The sequence below is a fragment of the Eumetopias jubatus genome, unplaced genomic scaffold (genome assembly GCF_037043125.1).
Source record: "Eumetopias jubatus isolate StellerSeaLion01/CBP00866 unplaced genomic scaffold, mEumJub1_p1.0 scaffold_4, whole genome shotgun sequence".
Classification (NCBI taxonomy): Eukaryota; Metazoa; Chordata; class Mammalia; order Carnivora; family Otariidae; genus Eumetopias; species Eumetopias jubatus.
Genome location: NW_028274810.1, coordinates 152013637 through 152033458, shown reverse-complemented (window position 1 = coordinate 152033458; position 19822 = coordinate 152013637). Strand labels below are relative to the sequence as shown.

The window sequence follows — 19822 nt, the reverse complement described above, 5'->3', positions numbered from 1 at the left end:
AGCTCAACAATCACCTCTGCTTTGATGAGAACATGAGTTTCTGGTGGGCCAAGTGAGCACCACAGAGCTAGCTGAGCTTGTGCCAGCATGCTGGCACAAACACACACAAAATAACTATGGGGCAAAAAAATCCCCCAGTGACAAGAGCCCATGGGTCTACCACTGAGTGCAAGAGCTGAGCAGAATCGGAAGAATTTAAACAGGACACTGTGGACTGGGAAGGTCCCTAAAGAACTCACACAAGGGGCACCTGGCTGGCTCAGTCAGTGGAGCATGAAACTCTTGATCTTGGGGTTGTGAGCTCGAACCCCATGTTGGGTGTAGAAATTACTTTAAAAATAAAGTCTTCTTAAAAAAAAAAAAGAACTCACATCTGTGCCTCCTCTGGAAAACCAGTATCTGAAAACCTGCCACGGCGAGACCATTGTCAACGGCCAGGTAGTGTGGGTCCAACAGTTAGTGCCAGAAGACTACAATGATGGCCACTTGAATCCCTCTAACTCCTCCCTGTGTCCACTCCCTGGAGAAGCTTGCAACTGAAAAGGAAAGAAGGACCTGAAACCCAGAGGTAAACTGCTTTCTTTCGCCTAAGGTAGAAAAATGAGAACGAAGAGAAGCTCATATTCCCTCCCCATTCTAGGTCCTTCAAACCACAATGCTAGGGGCGCCTGGGTGGCTCAGTCGTTACGCGTCTGCCTTCGGCTCAAGTCATGATCCCAGGGTCCTGGGATCGAGCCTCGCATCGGGCTCCCTGCTCAGTGGGAAGCCTGCTTCTCCCTCTCCCACTCCCCCTGCTTGTGTTCCCTCTCTCACTGTGTCTCTCTCTGTCAAATAAATAAATAAATAAATAATCTTAAAAAAAAAAAAAAACAATGCTAGCAGATGACAGGAAAAAGGAAATCTTTTATTTGGATATGAAATTAGAGTTATAGACTGAATGGATTTTTAATCACTGAAATTGACCAGGAAGTTATAGAATCTACCCAAGAGGTGATAGGATATGTTACGGGAGGCAAGGGGGAATTTAAAATGGCCATGTTAGGGACAGCATTTAGAGGAAACTATAACTATTTCTTAATTTGTACTTCACTGAGTTAAGTTGGTTTAATAACTTGGATGGATGGAAAGATTAGATAGATAGATAGATAGATAGATAGATAGATAGATAGATAGATAGAGATAGAATGGAAAAATATATGACTGCTGCCCCAAATTCAAGCTTTCCTTGATTAAAACTTTTTTGACTAAAAAATACAAGTATCTGGTACTAAATGCTGGGGCTACAAAGATGAGATAGGGCATTTAAGGGGTAATTAAGGTTAAATAAGGTCATAACAATGGTGCCCTAATCCAATAGGATTGATGTCTGTAGAAAAGGAGGCACCAGAGAGCTTGGGCCCACTTGCATATGCATGCTCTCTCTCAGCCTCTCTCTCTTTTGATGAATCTGCACTGAGGAAAGCCCAGCTGAGGACACGGCAAGGAGGCAGCCATCTGCAAGCCTGAAAGCGTCCTCACCAGAAATTGAGCCCTGTTGGACCTTGACCTTGGACTTCCATCTTTCAGAACTGTGAGAAAATAAATTTCTGCTGTTTAAACCAAGCAGTCTGTGTCATTTTCTTATGGCTACTCCAGCAGACTAATACAGTCTGCAAAGAATAAGATGGCTTTTTAAAAGTTCTTTTAGCCTGGGCACCTGGGTGGCTCAGTTGGTTAAGCGACTGCCTTCAGCTCAGGTCATGATCCTGGCATCCCAGGATCGAGTCCGCATCGGGCTCCCCGCTCAGCAGGGAGTCTGCTTCTCCCTCTGACCCTCCCCCCTCTCATGCTCTCTGTCTCTCATTCTCTCTCTCGCAAATAAATAAAATCTTAAAAAAAAAAAATCTTTTAGCCCTTGGAGACACCCATGTTCACAGAAAAACCTGTTTGAGACCAGAGAAGCAGTTGATAAATGTAAAACACATTTTATGATGAGAAACTTGCCATTCCTATGGTTTCAGAAACCAGTTGGGTAAGAAAAATAACTGTTACCTCTTTAGAAATTGGTATTCCCAGAGTTTCCTCCTATGAAATACAAAACCACATTCTAGTTTTATTTTCTGCACCTCTCGGCTTCTGATTCTGTCTTATCTGTCTGACCCTTCACGGCAGCATCCCAGGAAGCAGTCCTCTATTTTTTTGATGTTTCAGGATTTTTGCAGTATTTTATTCATTCATTCAACCGGTATTTATTGATTGCCTTCTATGTGTCAGGCACTGTTCTAGGGGTTACAAAACCCCTTACCTCATTACAATAGAAGACAGGTAACACTCAGTCGAATGAGGACATATACTGCATCAGATGGTGATAAATGTTACGGGGAGAAATCAAGCAGGGTAAGGAGAAATAGGAGAGAGAGGTGGAGAGGCGCATTGCCTTTTCACTGGTACCTGAGCAGAGATGAGGACAGTGAACAGCAACATCCCGAGGAGGGAGCACACTTGGCATATTCGGGAACAGCAGGGACAGTGAGCTGGGGAGTGGGGGTGGGGAGGGGGAGTGAAAGATGAGATCAGAGAAGTTTGCCATCGCCCTGGGTGGGGCAGATCATAGGCAGCCCGTTTGGCGTTTCCTCTGAGACGGAAAACTGGAGCTCTTGGAGGCCTAGGATAGAGGGGGACTTGATACGACATAGGTTTTAAAAGGATCACAATGGCTACTTGTGTTAAAATTAGACTGTAGGTAAGAAAGAAGGAGTAAAGGTGGAAAGAAGGGGTCAGATTGTGGATATATTGTGAAGGTCAGTCTAACAGGATTTCCTGATGGATTTCATGCAGTGTATGAAAGACAAAAGTCAAGGATGACTTCAGTCAATCTTTGAACACTTTTCTGATATTTATTCCTGATAAATTTTTTGAATGGGAAGGCTAGATCAGAGACCATGCACATGTAAAAATCTTGGGGTGTGTATTGTCAGTGGCCTTCTAGGACCTGAGAATCATTTTTTACCCCCGCTTATGGTGACTGGGACGCTCCATTTTTCAGCAGCTTAGGAAAATAAATGGACTATTATTTTTAATATGGATAGTTTAATATGAAAGGTAGATTTTTTGTAACTTATTTATCTTTATCCTTAATGATTATTGAATATTTTTATTAATCCTTGGCATTGGCCATTTTTCCACTGGGGAGTTCATCTTTTTTATTACCACTTAAAAATTTCATTTATGAGTTTAATTTAAAATTTTATTGATTGATCAAACCCATTCCGTTTTCCTCCTAAAAACCGAGCTAAATTACATTTCCCAGCCATCCTTGCACTTAAGGAGAGTTGTATGTCCAAATTCTGGCCAATGGAAGGTTCGTAGAAGTGATACAGACTACTTTTAGCCTGGCCCATAAAAACCTCCCTTTCATGATCCTCCAAAGCCCTTTTCCTCTCTAAGATAGATGGCAGGAAATGACCCCCAAGGAGACCGTGGGAGTCACATGTTGAAAATGGTACAAGAAGGAAGTATCTTGAGACACTAAATCACTTACATACAGGAGAGCTGCCCAAGAACAATGGTTTTTGAAGTGTTTTGTGAGAAAGAAATATGCTTTGTTGTGTTAAAAGCCACTGAAATTTCAGAGTTTATTTATTACAGCAGGAGGTGTTCTCCCTTACAAAGAAATATATAGAAAGAGTTATAAAGAATTTCTTTATCTTCATATAGCAAATATACTTATCTTTTGCCTGTGTGGAGAAATATAAAACTTCTTTTTCTGAATGTACACTGACCCTGGCGCTCCCTGGTACTAAGAGACTAATCCATTCCTTTCACTTCCTTTTTTGAGTTACAGTTCTAAGAACAGGACGTAATGAACTAAAACAGGCCAAATTTCTCTCCCTCTCTCTCTTTCCCCATCTCTCTCTCCCCACTCTTCCCAATCTCTCTCTCTCCAACCCCCCCACCCCTACATTTTTGGAAAGAAAGGGTCAGATTCTGGATATATTGTGAAGGTCAACCAATTCCTGATGGATTTCATGCAGTGTATGAAAGACAAAAGTCAAGGATGACTTCAGTCAATCTTTGAACACTTTTCTGATATTTATTCCTGATACATTTTTTGAATGGGAAGGCTAGATCAGAGACTGTGCACATGTAAAAATCTTAGGGTGTGTATTGTCAGTTGCCCTCTAGGACGTGAGAACCATTTTTTACCCCCACTTGTGGTGACTGGGACTCTCCCTTTCTCAGCATCTTCGCATTGCAGCACCTGCCTGATTAGTCACCAAACTTTTAATTGACACTCTGCCACTTTTGTATCTTTGCTATATACAATTCCTCTTGTTTCCCATTTTCCCAGAAACGCTCCCTTTGGATATTCTCTCTATTGCAACAGCTTGAATAAAGTACCTATTCCCTTGATTCTCAGTCAGCTTTTGAAAGTTCAACACATATAATAAATAAGGCAAATGTTTTTCTTAGTTTATTGTCTATTGATTTTGTCTGTGTTGAAAATATTTTTTAAAGATTTTATTCATTTATTTGACAGAGAGACAGCACAAGCAGGGGGAGCAGCAGAGAGAGAGGGAGAAACAGGCTCCCCACTGAGCAGAGAGCCCGACATGGGGCCCGATCCCAGGGTCCCGGGGTCATGACCAGAGCCGAAGGCAGACACCCAACCAACTGAGTCACCCAGGCACCCCTATGTTGAAAGTGTTTTTAATGATTGCCTTATTTTTCCGTATATGCTGTTTCTGTATATGATCTTCCTTTATATGCTCTGTAATTTATAGCCCATGAAATATCAAACTGTATTCTTTTGCTGATAGAACTCCATCCTCATTCTTTCGCATTTTGTGTTAAACCTAGAATACATGATACATAAGTTAGCAGAGTACCATTTCCTGCCTTGTCCTTCTCATGTCTTATTGGCCATTTACTCTCAAGTCTACTCTGTTTGGGTCATTTGACACTTAACTTTATGCCTCAAGTCACTCAGTCTTTCCAAGGCATCCTGTTCTGTCTGCCTGAGTCAGTTCGTCATTGACTCAGTGACATATTGCCATATGTTGTCATATTCTCGCTGGTCTCGCTGGTCACCAATCACCCCGGCCACACTAATGAACACTAACTGGTCCCATGCAGCTGTCTCTGGCCTGCATGACAGGAGGAGCTTTTTACTTACCAATAATATCACATTTGTAGAATAACATAAGGGAAGTGTATCAGTTTGCTTTGCTGCTATAACAAATTACCACCAATTTAGTGGCTTAAAACAATGAAATAGGATCGTGTAGGATTTTGTTCATTAGTTGTGAGTGTGTAAAGCTCTATTTTTATGGATGGCGAACAATACATTCCTTTCAAATTAAAAAAGATGCAGAACTATTATTATCTTACAGTTCTGGAGGTCACAAGTCCAAAATGGTTCTCACTAGGCTAAAACTGAGCTGTCAGCAATGCTTCATTCCTCCGTGGAGGCCTCCGAAGAGAATCTATTTTCTCACCTTTTCTGGCCTTAAGAGACCACCCACTGCCTTCACTCTTCACTCATGTCCCCTTCCTCCTTCTTCGAAACCAGCAGTGCAGCATCTTCAAATCTCTGACTCTGCCTCTCCCGCCTTCTTTCACATATAAGGGCTCTTGTGATTATTCATATGGAAATTCTTTTCATCTCAACATTCTTAACTTAATCACATTTGCAAAGTCCCATTTGTCATATAAGGTAACACATTCGCAGGGATTTCGGATATGGTGAGCCGCTGTTCTACCTTCCACAGAAGGACTTCCCCACAAAGGCAAATCCTCTTAGTGGTCCTTAGTTGACTCTTAAATTGTGTCTGGTAATGAACAACTCGGTGCAGGCAAAAATCTCAATTCTTAAATTCCTACCTACTTTGTATTAGTAACACAAAACAAACAAAAACTAGAAGAAAGTAAAATACATGAAAACAAAAGTAATACTCTTTATTGTATACAAAATACATAATCCCTTGGTAGAAATACCATTAACTTCAACTCAGAGTAATAATCAGAGATCAATAGGTAACTTTTAGTTGGGCCAACACAAGAAAGATCTGCATTTTTATGTGACTTACTTTTTGTCTCTAAAAGTTGAAAATAGGGGCGCCTGGGTGGCTCAGTCGTTAGGCATCTGCCTTCGGCTCAGGTCATGATCCCAGGGTTCTAGGATCGAGCCCCGCATCGGGCTCCTTGCCCAGCGGGAAGCCTGCTTCTCCTTCTCCCACTCCCCCTGCTTGTGTTCCTTCTCTCACTGTGTCTCTCTGTCTCTGTCAAATAAATAAATAAAAAATCTTTTAAAAAAAGTTGAAAATATCTCTTGAAGATATTAATATGTATTTCCATTTAGGAAAAAATTGATTAAAATAAAACATATAAGCTCTAAACAAATGTTTCTGTTTTTAAGTTTTCTCCTATTTCTAGTGAGCCAGAAGATTAGAAACATAAATCTATACAAAAATGCTTCCCAGGATTAGTCAGTAAGATAACATAAAAGTTTTAAATATTTGAAATTCTTTCATTACAATAATATTAGAGTTTCAGATTCAACCACTGCTTGATTTGTTTTCTCTGAGCAGCTATTCTTACCATCTGCCCTTTTCTTCAATCATAAAAAATCACGTATTGATTGCTTACTTTGTACCAAACACTATCCTAAGTGTGGGGACATAAAAATGAATAAAGCATGACTTCTGGGGGTTACCTGGGTGGCTTAGTTGGTTAATCATCCAAATCTTGATTTCGGCTCTGGTCATGATCGCAGGGTTGTGAGATGGAGTCCACATCGGGCTGCATGCTCAGCAGGGAGTCTGCTTGAGGATTCTCTCTCTCCCTTCCCTTCGGTCCCTCCTCACCCCTATTCTCTCTCTCTCAAATGAATAAATAAATATTTTTAAAAAAATGAATAAAGCATGACTTCTAATTTTGAGGGGTTTTCAGTTGAGTGTGACATACACTTAGAAAATCAAACCATTTCTTCACTGATGGATATATGAGGAAAACACCATGAAAACACAGTTAAGGGAGCAACTAATTCTTTTTGTTTTAATCTATTTATTTATTTGAGAGTGAGAAAGCATGTGAGCGAGGGGAGAGGCAGAGGGAGAGGAAGAGGGAGAGACGCAGACTCCCCACTGAGCACAGAGCCCAATACAGGCCAGACACCAGGCTCCATCTAACGACCCAAGATCATGATCTGAGCTGAAATCAAGAGTTGGTTGCTGACTCTGAGCCACCCAGGTGCCCCAGGGAGCATCTAATTCTTAAGCACTTACACCTTAGAAGATAATGTACTTAGTCTCAGCTAAAAATGCTATTACTAATAAGATGAAAGAACAATGAATAGAATGACATCTAGATGTATTAGCAAGTAATGGAATAAAGGAATATTTAGGAATGGAAAATGATTTATGAGCACAGATTGCACTAAAATCATTGTTATTGATACCAATATTTTGATTACTAATCTTATCTCTTTTGGGAAAATAAAATTGCTTCTTTGAGCAGCAGATTTCTTTTCCAAATGGTTTTTGCTAATACCAATCTGGACGAGTGGAAGAATTTATCTTCCAGGACTGAATTTAACTTCCATGTTTAATTTGAACAAACACGAACTACTTATTGGGAAATGAATTTCTTAGTGTAGGTAGTTGCATGCTTGTCTTTTACAAATTTGCTGTGGGAATGCTAAGCTAAATGTGCTTTATAATGCATCATTACTCAAAAGATATAAGAGTGGTCCTACATTTAAACAAAATACAGCAGGAAGCAGTTTACACTTGGAGAGGTAAGGAATTATGATAATGATACTCTTATTATTGGAAAAATTATATGTGCCTTCTCTACAAAGAACATACCAAGTCTACTCTACAAGACTGGCAGCAGTCATTTATAACCGTAAGAGCTATTAGCTAAATAAGAGAAAACACAAAACCCAGAACAAACTTGTTTAGAAAGCTCAGCTGAGGAAAGTAAACAAAGATGATGGACGGATAGGCAGGCAGATGTAGACGGTAGGTATGCAGATGATAGGTAGTAGATAGAGTTATATAAATGTGGAAACCAGCCATGAGGTAAAAAAAGAAGGGCAAAATTTCCTGTTCTAAAAAACCAAGCTCAATTGAGCCCACTAATTTTTTAAAAAATGAATTATTTTATTGTATTATTTTAATAACATTTTCTACATTCTATTATTATAGAAGAATTTTAACACTGGAAAATGGAAAGAGGACAGAGAAGACAGTAGAAACCCCCTTAACCTCGGGGCGCCTGGGTGGCTCAGTTGGTCAAGCGTCTGCCTTCGGCTCAGGTCATGATCCCAGGGTGCTGGGATCGAGCCCAGCATCGGCCTCCCTGGTGGGCGGAAAGCCTGCTTCTCCCTCTCCCTCTGCTGCTCCCCCTGCTTGTGCTTTCTCACTCTCTCTGTCAAACAAATAGATAAAAATCTTAAAAAAAAAAAGAAAGAAACCCCCCTTAACCTCATTACCCAGTTATGTCCACTCAAAATATTTGCCTGTATGTAAATTACACATAAACAAAATTAAAATCCTTCTGTAAACTTCGTTTTGTAAATTTGTTTTTGTTTAAAAATGTGTTATTGTATTTCCCATGTCTTTAAATAGATTTCAAAAATATAACTTTATATTTAAAGTTATATTTATATATAAACTATAACTTTAATAACTGTACTTTTTGTGGATATTCCATGATTTATTTACCTATTTTCTTAATATTGGACACTAGTATTGTTTCCATTTTTTGCTATTAAAAATTTTGCAATAAGGGGTGCCTGGGTGGCTCAGTCGTTAAGCGTCTGCCTTCGGCTCAATTCATGATCCCAGGGTCCTGGGATCGAACCCCACATCGGGCTTCCTGCTCAGTGGGAAGCCTGCTTCTCCCTCTCCCACTCCCCCTGCTTGTGTTCCCTCTCTCGCTGTGTCTCTCTCTCTGTCAAATAAATAAATAAAATCTTTAAAAAAATAAATAAAAATAAAAAACCATTTTAATAAAAAATGTTGCAATAAGTAAATTGCAATAATTATACAAAATTTATTTCTTCAGTATAAAATGTCTATTAATAAGAGTCGAATTGCTGGGTCAAAATACCCGGACTCTTTCAAAAGTCTCTAAAATGGTGTCAATTTGTTTATTCCAGTCTTCCTCACAACAAATGTAATACATAAGAACTTGTGTATCTTTTTTATTTACATAACTTGAATAATTCTACATGCATTTTTCTATATCTTGTTTTTAACCTAATCATTTTTGGAGATCTTTCCATATCAACACATAAAGGTCAGTTTTACTGTTTTTAGATTAGCATTTATTTTCATTGTATGACTTTCCAAACCTTGACTTACCCCATTCCATCATGAGCAAGTACTTCTGGGAGGGCACAGAAGTTCATCATCAGGTAGATGGGAACTCGTGTGAAAACCAGTGTCAGAGAGGCACTGACCTCCCAGAGAGAAATCAGAGTCTATTGGATGAAAAAAGTATAGGGAAATGGTGGTGGGGTGGGGGGCGCATGTGTGGAGGCAGCAGAAGATAAGTAAGAATAAGGAAAAGGGAATAAAAAAGTGAGAGAGAAGACATACAATGAGGTAGCTATGGCAAGGAAGCAAAGGCATGACCAGAAAGTCAAAGGAAAGGAGAGCTGGCAATGAAAGAGGAACGTCTGTCTATTATCATTATAATTTTACAATTTATAGTTTAAAATATGCTTGTGTACAGACTCTCATTTCACAGTAAACGTGTGCAACAAATAAGTAGGACAGTTAATACTGTTGGGCCATATGACATCGAAGCCTCAATTTCTTACAAAATATCTGTATCCTTTTTTTTTTAAAGTTTATTTATTTGTAGTAATCAAACCAGGTACACCCAACGTGGGGCTATCATGACCCGGAGATCAAGAGCTGCATGCGCTTCCAACTAAGACAGCCAGGCGCCCCATCCATGCTTTCTATACTGCAACTCAGCCTCGCTTGGCTTTGAGGCATCCTGGGAAATACTAATTAGTTGGAAAGGGAAAGGTGAGGTGTCAGGTACAAGAATGAATAGAATTGATAGGAGCATAGGGCAGGCTGTAGGAGCAGGTTAGCTCCATCCCAATGGTCGGGGAAAACTGAAGCATGTTCCAGATCAAATTGGTACTCAAGGGCTTCTGATCTAGCTGTTGAGGCATAGCAGCAAGGGAATCTAGGAGGAACTGATAATCAATGTTAGGAGAGCAGTGATCCAGCTGATGAAGAGTTAGAAACTAGTAACTGGAGGCACAGGTCTAACCTCTGTGGAAAAAGGGCTAGGTTAGCACAGGCTCCACAATTTGATGGGCATCAATGCAATAGGCTTACATGCAAGGAGAGGTTGCCACGTCAGCAGCAGAAATCAGAAGCTGGGGGCAAGTGGGGGCATCCTCCACTCATAGGGATGGACAAATATAGGGAAAGGCTGCAGCTTAGAGGACATGTTTATAAGCTCCTCAGAGTTCAGAAGGAGAGACCAGATGGTATCTTTTTTTTTTTAAAGATTTTATTTTTAAGAAATCTCAACACCCAATATGGGGCTCAGACTTACAACCCTGAGATCAAGAGTCATATGCTCTACCGACTGAGCCAGCCAGGTGCCCCCAGATGATATCTTTACCATGCCCTGGTGGATGTGGAGATTTTGATCTATTTCTTGTCCTGATCAGGAATAGCAGAGATACAAAACTGAGCCAACTGGGAAAGCCAGGGGTTGGCATAAACTTTATTTCTACCTCGAGTGACAACATTTCTTAACAATAAAGTGGATTATCTTTGATTACAATAGTAGCTAATATTGTTTACTGAGGGCTTACTACTTTATGTGAATTGTCCCAACGTTATTCTCAAAGCCACCCTTGAATGGGTACTGCCATTATATACATTTACTGAGGCAGACGTTGAAACTCTAAGAGATCATGTTGCTCACTCATCCTATTTATTACTAGCCTTAAGCGTTAGAACTGGAATCTCAACCCAAGTCATCTAATCCCAAACCCTTTGCTTTTAAACATAACTGCCTCCCTTATAGAGAGATTGCATATGTCGAGAAATATGAAGCCATATCCAGATGGAAGTATCTATTACAATCCTTTAACCTAATTATTTTCAGCCATAGTCTGCCAAAGTCTACCTTTTTCCATTCTATTAGGATGATCTGCTCTTGAACCTGAAAATTTGTTGTTCACTTCGACCATCTATCTCGATTTTACATTCCCACTCCTCCTTCATTCACCCCAAGGTTAGCTGCATGTGGTCACTCATCTTAGCTGCTTTCCCTTTCTTTGTCCTCTTCTCCCACAGGTTTTTATCTATTATTTGAATCATTTATTTCAGTCTCTCCCTATGGAGCATTAACATAATAAAGATTCTTATCACTAAACACAACTTTTGAAAATAGCTCTTAGAATTAAATTGGATTATGTTTAATACAATTACCTTCTTTTTTCCCTCTAGGTTTAGTTACAGATCTTTTTTATATTTTAGAAGTATATATGACAATCTCTTATTATTTTTAAGCAATACAGAGTTTCACTGCTGAATTCCAAGTTTTAAAAGTAAGATAATCCTTCAGTTCTAAGAACTTCCTGAACTACCAAAATAGTTGCTATTTCAGCCACTGCAGCCTCCCAGGAGTTTTTATGTAGTATTAATTACATTTCATGTTTTTTCTTTAATTATTAAAGTTTCTGTTACAATAACTGTAAATTTTCTGGGGTAGTTTTTTAGGCAAAACTTTTTCTTAAACATTTTTTGAAATAAGGAGAGAGTTTCTGTCAGGCAGAAATCAGTCTGGGAATTTACTTTGATGAGCCCACTAATGGTGGGTGAGGCTTTACATGAATACTATTTGGAGATGGAAAGCATCAGAAGAAATCAGAAAGCTGCTCTTCATGAATAAAGGAAAGGCATGTTTTTCCCCTCTGTCAAGGAGATCGGAAGAGAGTAAAAAAAAAAAAAAAAGTTGAATAGATAGAAGCTAAAAAGAGAGAAAGGATCTAGAAAGACCAGTAATTTTGCAGGAACTGGCAGTAACAAGAGAGGAAACAATAAACAAACAAACATACTTTTACATTATCAACAAAGCAAAAAGTATACAAAAATTAATCTCACAAAGCAGAACCTAAGAGCCTAAGAGCCTTAATAACAAAATATTAAAACTGTATTAAAGAGGGGTGCCTGGCTGTCTCAGTAGAGCCTGCAACTTTTGATCTTGGGGTTGTAGGTTCAAGCCCCACGTTGGGTACAGAGATTACTTTAAAATCTTTAGGGTCACCTGGGTGGCTCAGATGGTTAAGCATCTGACTCTTGATTTTGGCTCAGGTCACCATCTCAGGGTTGTGAGATCGAGCCCCCAGTGAGGCTCCATGCTGGGTATGGAGCCTGCTTAAGATTCTCTCTCCCTCCCAAATAAAGAGAGAAAATCTTAAAAAAAAAATCTTAAAAAACAAAAACTGTATTAAGGAGTATTTAAAAGGGTCAAAACAACTGTGTAGAAAGAGAAATACAACATGTTTAAGGATGAGACGTTTGATAGGAGTTAGGGTAAAAGTGAGTGTGTGACTAGGAAGGGGCAGTACAAGGAATTTTCTGAGGTGATGGAACAGTTCTGTGCCCTGATTATGATAGTGGTCCCATGAATCTATACATGTAGCAAATTTCTTAAAACTATACCACAAACACACAAAAAGAATGCTTGTAAGACTGGTAAAATCCAAATAAGATCTATGGTTAATGGTATATTATCAATGGCACTTTCCCGCTTTTGATAAAATACTGTAAAGCTGGCCAAAAGGTACACAGGAACTCTGTTATTTCTGCAATTTCTGGGTCTAAAATTAAATCAAAATGTAAAGTTTTTTAAAAGTCACATTCTAAGAGACTCATAAGTCAAAGAACTCAAAGGAGAAATTAGAAAACAGTTTGAACTGAAAAAAAAAGATACGATATTCAGTATGGTGACTATAGTTAGTAATACTGTGTTGTATGATTGAAATTTGCCGAGTGCAATTTAAGCCTTTTCAATACACACAGACACACTCACACAAAATTTAAGTATGTGAGGTGATGGATGTGTTAATTAACCTGATTATGGTAATCATTTCACAATGTATACATATATCAAATCATTATGCCGTACACTTTAAATACGTAAAATTTTAGGGGCACCTGGGTGGCTTAGTTGGTTGAATGTCCACCTCTTGATTTCTGCTCAGGTCATGATCTGAGGGTGATGGGATGGAGCCCTGTGTCCGCCTCCCCGCTCAGGAGGGAGTCTGTTTGAACTTCTCTCTCTCCCTCTGCCCCCACCCTCCTGCATGTGCACGTGTATGCTCTCTCTCTCTCTAAAATAAATAAAACTTAAAAAAATATGTACAATTTTGTCTGTCAATTATACCTCAATAAAGCTGATAAAAAATCATAACTGTTGTTTTTTAGAATAAAAACAAATATTAAAAATAAATACTATAAATACTACACGGTAAAATACTTTCATGTAATATTTTAAGATTGAAATATTAAAATTTAAGTTAAATGTTGAATGTTGAAAAATTAAAGTAACCATTATAAAAGGATAAGAGTGGAATTGTCTGAGGAAATATGTAAATAGTAACCAGTACTAACCAAATAGTTATAGCTGAAACTTTAATACTGTTAAAAAAGAATATAATCTTCTGTTTATTCTACTTGATAATTTATAGCTTTTGTTTAAGTGGTAAATTATTGTAATTTGTAGCTGTTTACAAAATAAATTTAATTTTTCTTTAAAATCTAAGAGAGTAAAGTGTTGGAAATTTTTGATGTGTTTTTGTTTTTCTTTCCCAGAGCTTTTCATTCTTAATTCTACTTGCCATGCTCCTCAGAACAGGCACCACTGATTACCTAATTTCAGTATAATCAAAATGCTAGAAAGAAAGTACCTTAATGAACATGTCTTAAGTCTTCCTTGATATAAACATCACAATGACAAAATCTGATCTTTTCCCCATCATGATAGATAATGCTGATTTAAGTTAAAATCTATTTTTTTAAACAAAATTAAGGGCATTACATGAATGCCTGCATAGACAATAATAGTCCTGCCAAGAAAATTACATTACCCAGTGCACTATGCTAATCATTGTAATTGGTTGGGAGGAGTGGGTAATTACCACAACAAACAATGGAGTTGATTTTCAAGAGCAGTTCCCTGTCTGTTTCATATTTGAACTCTGGCTACTTCTTGTGCTGAAAATCTTGTATTATCTTCTGAAGCATTCTGCCTCAATACTTAGATTCCCAAACTCTTGTGTTTCTTTAGAATCTAACTTCCTTTTCACCTTTTATTCCATGTCTATTCTCTGTTAACCTACTAAGTGCTTTGACAGTAACAGCCCAGTCAAGTGTCTCTGATCACAATTCCTGGTACACTGGTGGGAAACGTTTAAAAAAGTGGAAGAAACCTCAGGAGAAAACCCTGCATTTAGAAAAATGAAGCCAAATCTATTTTCTAAAGGAGTTAAGTAAAGAAGCAAATCTTTTTATTTTTTTAAAGATTTTATTTATTTATTTATTCATGAGAGCCGGGGGGGGGGGGGGCGGGGAGAGAGAAGCAGAGGGAGAAGCAGACTCCCAAGGAGCAGGGAGCCCGATGCGGAACTCGATCCCAGGACCCTTGGATCATGACCTGAGCCGAAGGCAGACACTTAACCATCTGAGCCATCCAGGCGCCCAAAGAAGCAAATCTTGAGATCTAGCAAATAACATTTTCAGTTGGCCCAAAATACACTCAAGCCAGAACAGGTTAAGTGTGCTCTCTCTCTCTCAATCTCTCAAATAAATAAATCTTTAAAAAAATGTTTGAGGGCCGGGGCGCCTGGGTGGCTCAGTCGTTAAGCGTCTGCCTTCGGCTCAGGTCATGGTCCCAGGGTCCTGGGCTCGAGCCCCGCATCGGGCTTCCTGCTCTGCGGGAGGCCTGCTTCTCCCTCTCCCACTGCCCCTACTTGTGTTCCCCCTCTCGCTGTGTCTCTCTCTGTCAAATAAATAAATAAAATCTTTAAAAAAAAATAAATAAAAATAAATAAAAATGTTTGAGGGCCAATTAAAAGAAATATGTGGCAACACTGGGCAGGTCAAACAACTATGTTAGACCAGATTCAACCCTCTTGATGTCTGTTTCCTTCATCCTGATGCATATTTCTCATTTTAAATGGATAGAATCTTTGCCCATTAACACTTGGGATATATTTAAAGGCAGATGACTGTCTATTTGGTTCCTTGCACAGTACATAACAGGTACTTAAAAAATATTAGTTGAGTAGACTGAATGAAACCATCCACACTTCATTATATAGTTCAAAAGTCAGTTATTTAATTTCTATGAAGACATCAATATTGAATAATGAAGATTTATTTATGTATTTGTAACCATAACAGTGAGCAATTTTGAGCACTTTCTATGTACTAGACATTTTGTAGGTATCACCCTACCAAATCATTACGATGATTCCATGCAGAAGACTATCATTGTCCCCTAACTTCTCCAAAGGGTTAGTAAGCTACAGAATTAATAAAGAGAAGAGATGTAAAATAACCTAATTCTGACTCCAAGTCCCATCTATTAATCATTATATTATTATTCTATATAAATTTGTATTAAAGAACAACAAAACCACAATAAAGACCTAAGAAACAGATAGTGTTTTGTTTTGGAAACTGACACTGGTTTTGGACCAGCTAGGTAACATAAAAGAATAGAGGTATGAATGATACCTCTAATAATAATGAAATACATATGAAAGGTAAGAATTTGGTGAAATCCAAGGACTTCTGGAGAAGTTGTAGGTTGAAAAAGAAAACTCAAGGCCCCAGAATGAGAGGAGAGATTTGCCTTATTGAAAAGCAATGGGAAACAATGAGGGTAGCTGGAAGGGAAAGTGGTGGAGGGATGGGGTAACTGGGTGATGGACATTAAGGAGGGCGTGTGATGTAATGAGTACTGGATATTATATAAGACTGATGAATGACAAACCTGTACCTCTGAAACCAATAATACATTATATGTTAACTAATTGAATTTAAATAAAAAAAGTTAGAAAAATAAAAAATAAAGCCCCAAAGTTAAAAAAAAATAGTATGATGTTGGAGGAATGGTTTTCATAGATATTCTTTAGTAGTTGGAGGAAATTCTATGCTATTCCTATTCTGCCAGATTTTTCATGAATCAGTGTTTTTTTCCAAAAGCTTTTTATGTCTCTATAGATTTCATCATGTTGTTTTTTTCTTTCTTTTTTTTAGTATGTTGAATTTCACTAAATGATTTTTTTTTTAATATTAAGTCAACTCTATTTTCCTGGGATAAACCCTACTTGAACATATTGCGGTATCCATTTATGTATAGTTGAATTTGATTTTCTAATACTTTGTAAAGGATTAATCATGAAAGATATTGCTTTGAAATTTCCCTTTTTGTAATATCTTTGCCAGGGTTTGTATTATGTTTGTGCAGGCCTCACAAAATGAGATGGGGAATGATTCCTCCTGCAATTTTCTAAAAAACATATTGTGTAGCACTGATGTTATTTATTCCTTTAGTGTTTGATAGAATTCACCAGAGAAAACTTATGGACTTGGTATTTTCTTTTTTTGATAAGTTTTTTGATAATAAATTCATTAAAAAATATATATAAGACAAAAAAAAAAAAGAAAAAGAAAAGCAATGAAAAGCTGAGTGCTCAGAATCAGAAGAAAAGCTCCCTGGAGAAGTTATTTCCAATCCTGGCTGCATATTAGAGTGATCTGGGGGAGATTTAAAAAAAAATACACGTGCTTGGTCCCAATAGCAGACATTTTGGAAAAGAGACCAGGACAACAGTATTACAAACAAAACTAATCATCTCTTCAGATGATTCCAAAATACAGGCAGATTGGAAATTTCTGCTTCAGATTATCCAGCGATATTCAAATTAACTCCTTGAGGCTCATCAGAGTAGGTAGGATTCCACGACACTCATTCCATTCAGTCTCACTAGCTCTGTTCTTATCTGTTTCATATACTGGGCTTCTGCATAAGATTTCGTTTGTAAAAGTAGTTTTATGGTAAAAAATAAAGAGATGACTTTTCATCTTTCTCTTCCCCTCAGTTTAAAATTGGAAACTGAGGCATAGAGAAGCTAATACAGAGGCTGCCACAAGACGTGTTGACTTCAAGAACACATCTCCATGGCTATGCCCAGAGACAGAAAGATACCTAGATATGAGGTGTAAGGCACTGGACACTGGAATGCTGCTGCAGTGCTACCCAAGGTCTCCACAAAAGTCCGAATCAGTAATAACAGAAATAAGAAATAAGAAAAAAGCAGCCCAACTCAATTAATCTTGGGCAAGTCCCTCTAATTGATGGAAATTAATTTGAATCCAGAATCCTATAAGAGATAGAAGAAATAAAGTACTTATCTTTCCAGTCCTTGAAATTTCTTTCACTTTTAGGAAGAAGTTGGAATGGATGCTGAGTACCAAATGCCATACCCACTACACCAGGTTTCATCATGTTAGGATTCTTAGCTAATGCCACATGATTGTTTAGTGACAGGAAAAGGAAAAAGGAGAAAAAAATTATAAGGGAAGAAGAAAGATAATTTAGTGAGAAGGATTTAGAAATGGGCAAGAAAACAAAAATGAGACTTGAAAACATTGCAACTGAAAATACTTGAAAAAGGTGAAATACAATATAAATTAGACACAAAGTAGAAAGTTAAAAGGCCAAAAGAAAAAGTACTATAAGGTGTTTCTTTTCACTTACTGGTATTCTATTAGTTGCCATTGGGTAAAATCTCATTGTGGGAACAAGATCTGATCTTTTGTCTTCTAATTAACACTGAGGACTGATTTGAGTCTGAGAATATTGATAATAAAATATGGAACAATGTTTCCATAACTGTATGAAGATGAAAGAGACCTTAAATGTTCTTTTATTCATCTTTATTATTGCTAAATGATCATCCAGTCCATGTTTGATTTATTAAAATGTTTACTAAATGACTTCTGTGTGCACAGCACTACATTAGGTAGTGAGGACAAAAATGTGAAGAAGGTGAATCTAGTTAGTCTGTGCTTCGTGAAAGTATATGCAAATACAAAAAAAAAAACAGAAGAAAAGTAGAAGTATTATAAGGGGGAATAATTAGGGTACTTACAATAGGGAATGAGTGGATAAATATTGTGTATTACTTTAGATAGTGTGGTCAGGGAGTGATGGCAGATCAAAATTTCCAGCGGTGAGAAAGCACTATTTCCAAAGGCACTCCATTCCCGAAGAGATAGAGTGAGAGTTCAAGATACCAAAGGCCAGAATGGCTTAAATAGATTATAATGTGGCATGTGATGAGACTGGAGATGGCCTTGAGAAGCATGTTAAGAAACATACACTTTATTGAAAAACTATTTAAGAGTTGAAACTCTTAAATTTGGTTTCAATTTTACAAAGATCACTCATATTGTATATAAAGAGTAAACTTGAGAGAGGCATACTTTCATAATACAAGTGAGAAATGATTCAGGCTTGGACCTAAAGTGGTGCCAGGAACTGGAGGTAGGTTAATTGATTTGCGATACATCTAGAAGATGGGGTTTGATGCTAATGGTATCCTCAATGTCTCTGCTGTGGATAATAGCACAGGAAAAGAGAACAAGATTACCGGCACTAACGACAAGGGCCGCCTGAGCAAGGAAGACATTGAGCGCATGGTCCAGGAAGCTGAGAAGTACAAAGCTGAAGAGGAGAAACAGCGGGACAAGGTGTCTTCTAAGAATTCACTTGAGTCTTAATGCAATCAACATGAAAGCAACTGTTGAAGATGAAAAACTTCAGGGCAAGATCAATGATGAGGACAAACAAAAGATTCTTGACAAGTGCAATGAAATCATCAATTGGCTTGATAAGAACCAGACTGCAGAGAAGGAAGAATTTGAACACCAGCAGAAAAAGCTGGAGAAGGTCTGCAATCCCATCATTACCAAACTATACCAGAGTGCAGGGGGCATGCCAGGAGGAATGCCTGGAGGCTTCCCTGGTGGTGGAGCTGCTCCCTCTGGTGGTGCCTCCTCTGGACCCACCATCAAAGAGGTTGATTAAGCCAACCTGAGAATAGGTCTAGCATTGTTCCACATAAAATATTCGAGGACCAAATTTGTAGCAAATTCTATGGCAGTTTTAATGTTGAGCTGCTATAGTAAATAAACTGGACATTCTTGATACTTGAATGTGGAATATGTGCACAGGGAAAGGAAATAAACATTGCACTTTATAAGCACTGTAATGTTAAGTGGAAAATGCAATGTCTTAAATAAAACTGGATTTAAAACTGGCAAAAAAAAAAAAGGTGGGGTTTAATGATTTGTTCAAAGTAAAGGGTAAGGGAAAACAATAGTCAAGAATGATACCTAGGTTTTTTGTTGTTGTTTTTTTTTTAAATAAAGATTTTATTTATTTGACAGAGAGAGAGACAGCGAGAAAGGGAACACAAGCAGGGGGAGTGGGAGAGGGAGAAGCAGGCTTCCCGCGGAGCAGGGAGCCCGATATGGGGCTCAATCCCAGGACCCTGGGATCATGACCTGAGCCAAAGGCAGACACTTAACGACTGAGCCACCCAGGCACCCCAATACCCAGGTTTCTGATGTGAGCAACTGAGACAACAGTGGTGCCGCTTACCGGTTAATTGGTTGCAGTTTATCGTATGTCAATTATACCTCAATAAATAAAACTGTGAAAGAAAAAAGGCAAGAAAAAGATGCTATTAGAGGGTAATCAGGGCTCTGACAGTGCT

At 38.2% G+C, this 19822-nt stretch overlaps 1 pseudogene; it reads left to right on the top strand.

Annotated features, from left to right (window-relative positions):
• The first annotated feature begins 18620 nt into the window (after positions 1-18620).
• LOC114216157 (heat shock cognate 71 kDa protein pseudogene) lies at positions 18621-19131 on the top strand (annotated as a pseudogene).
• The last annotated feature ends 691 nt before the right edge of the window (positions 19132-19822 follow it).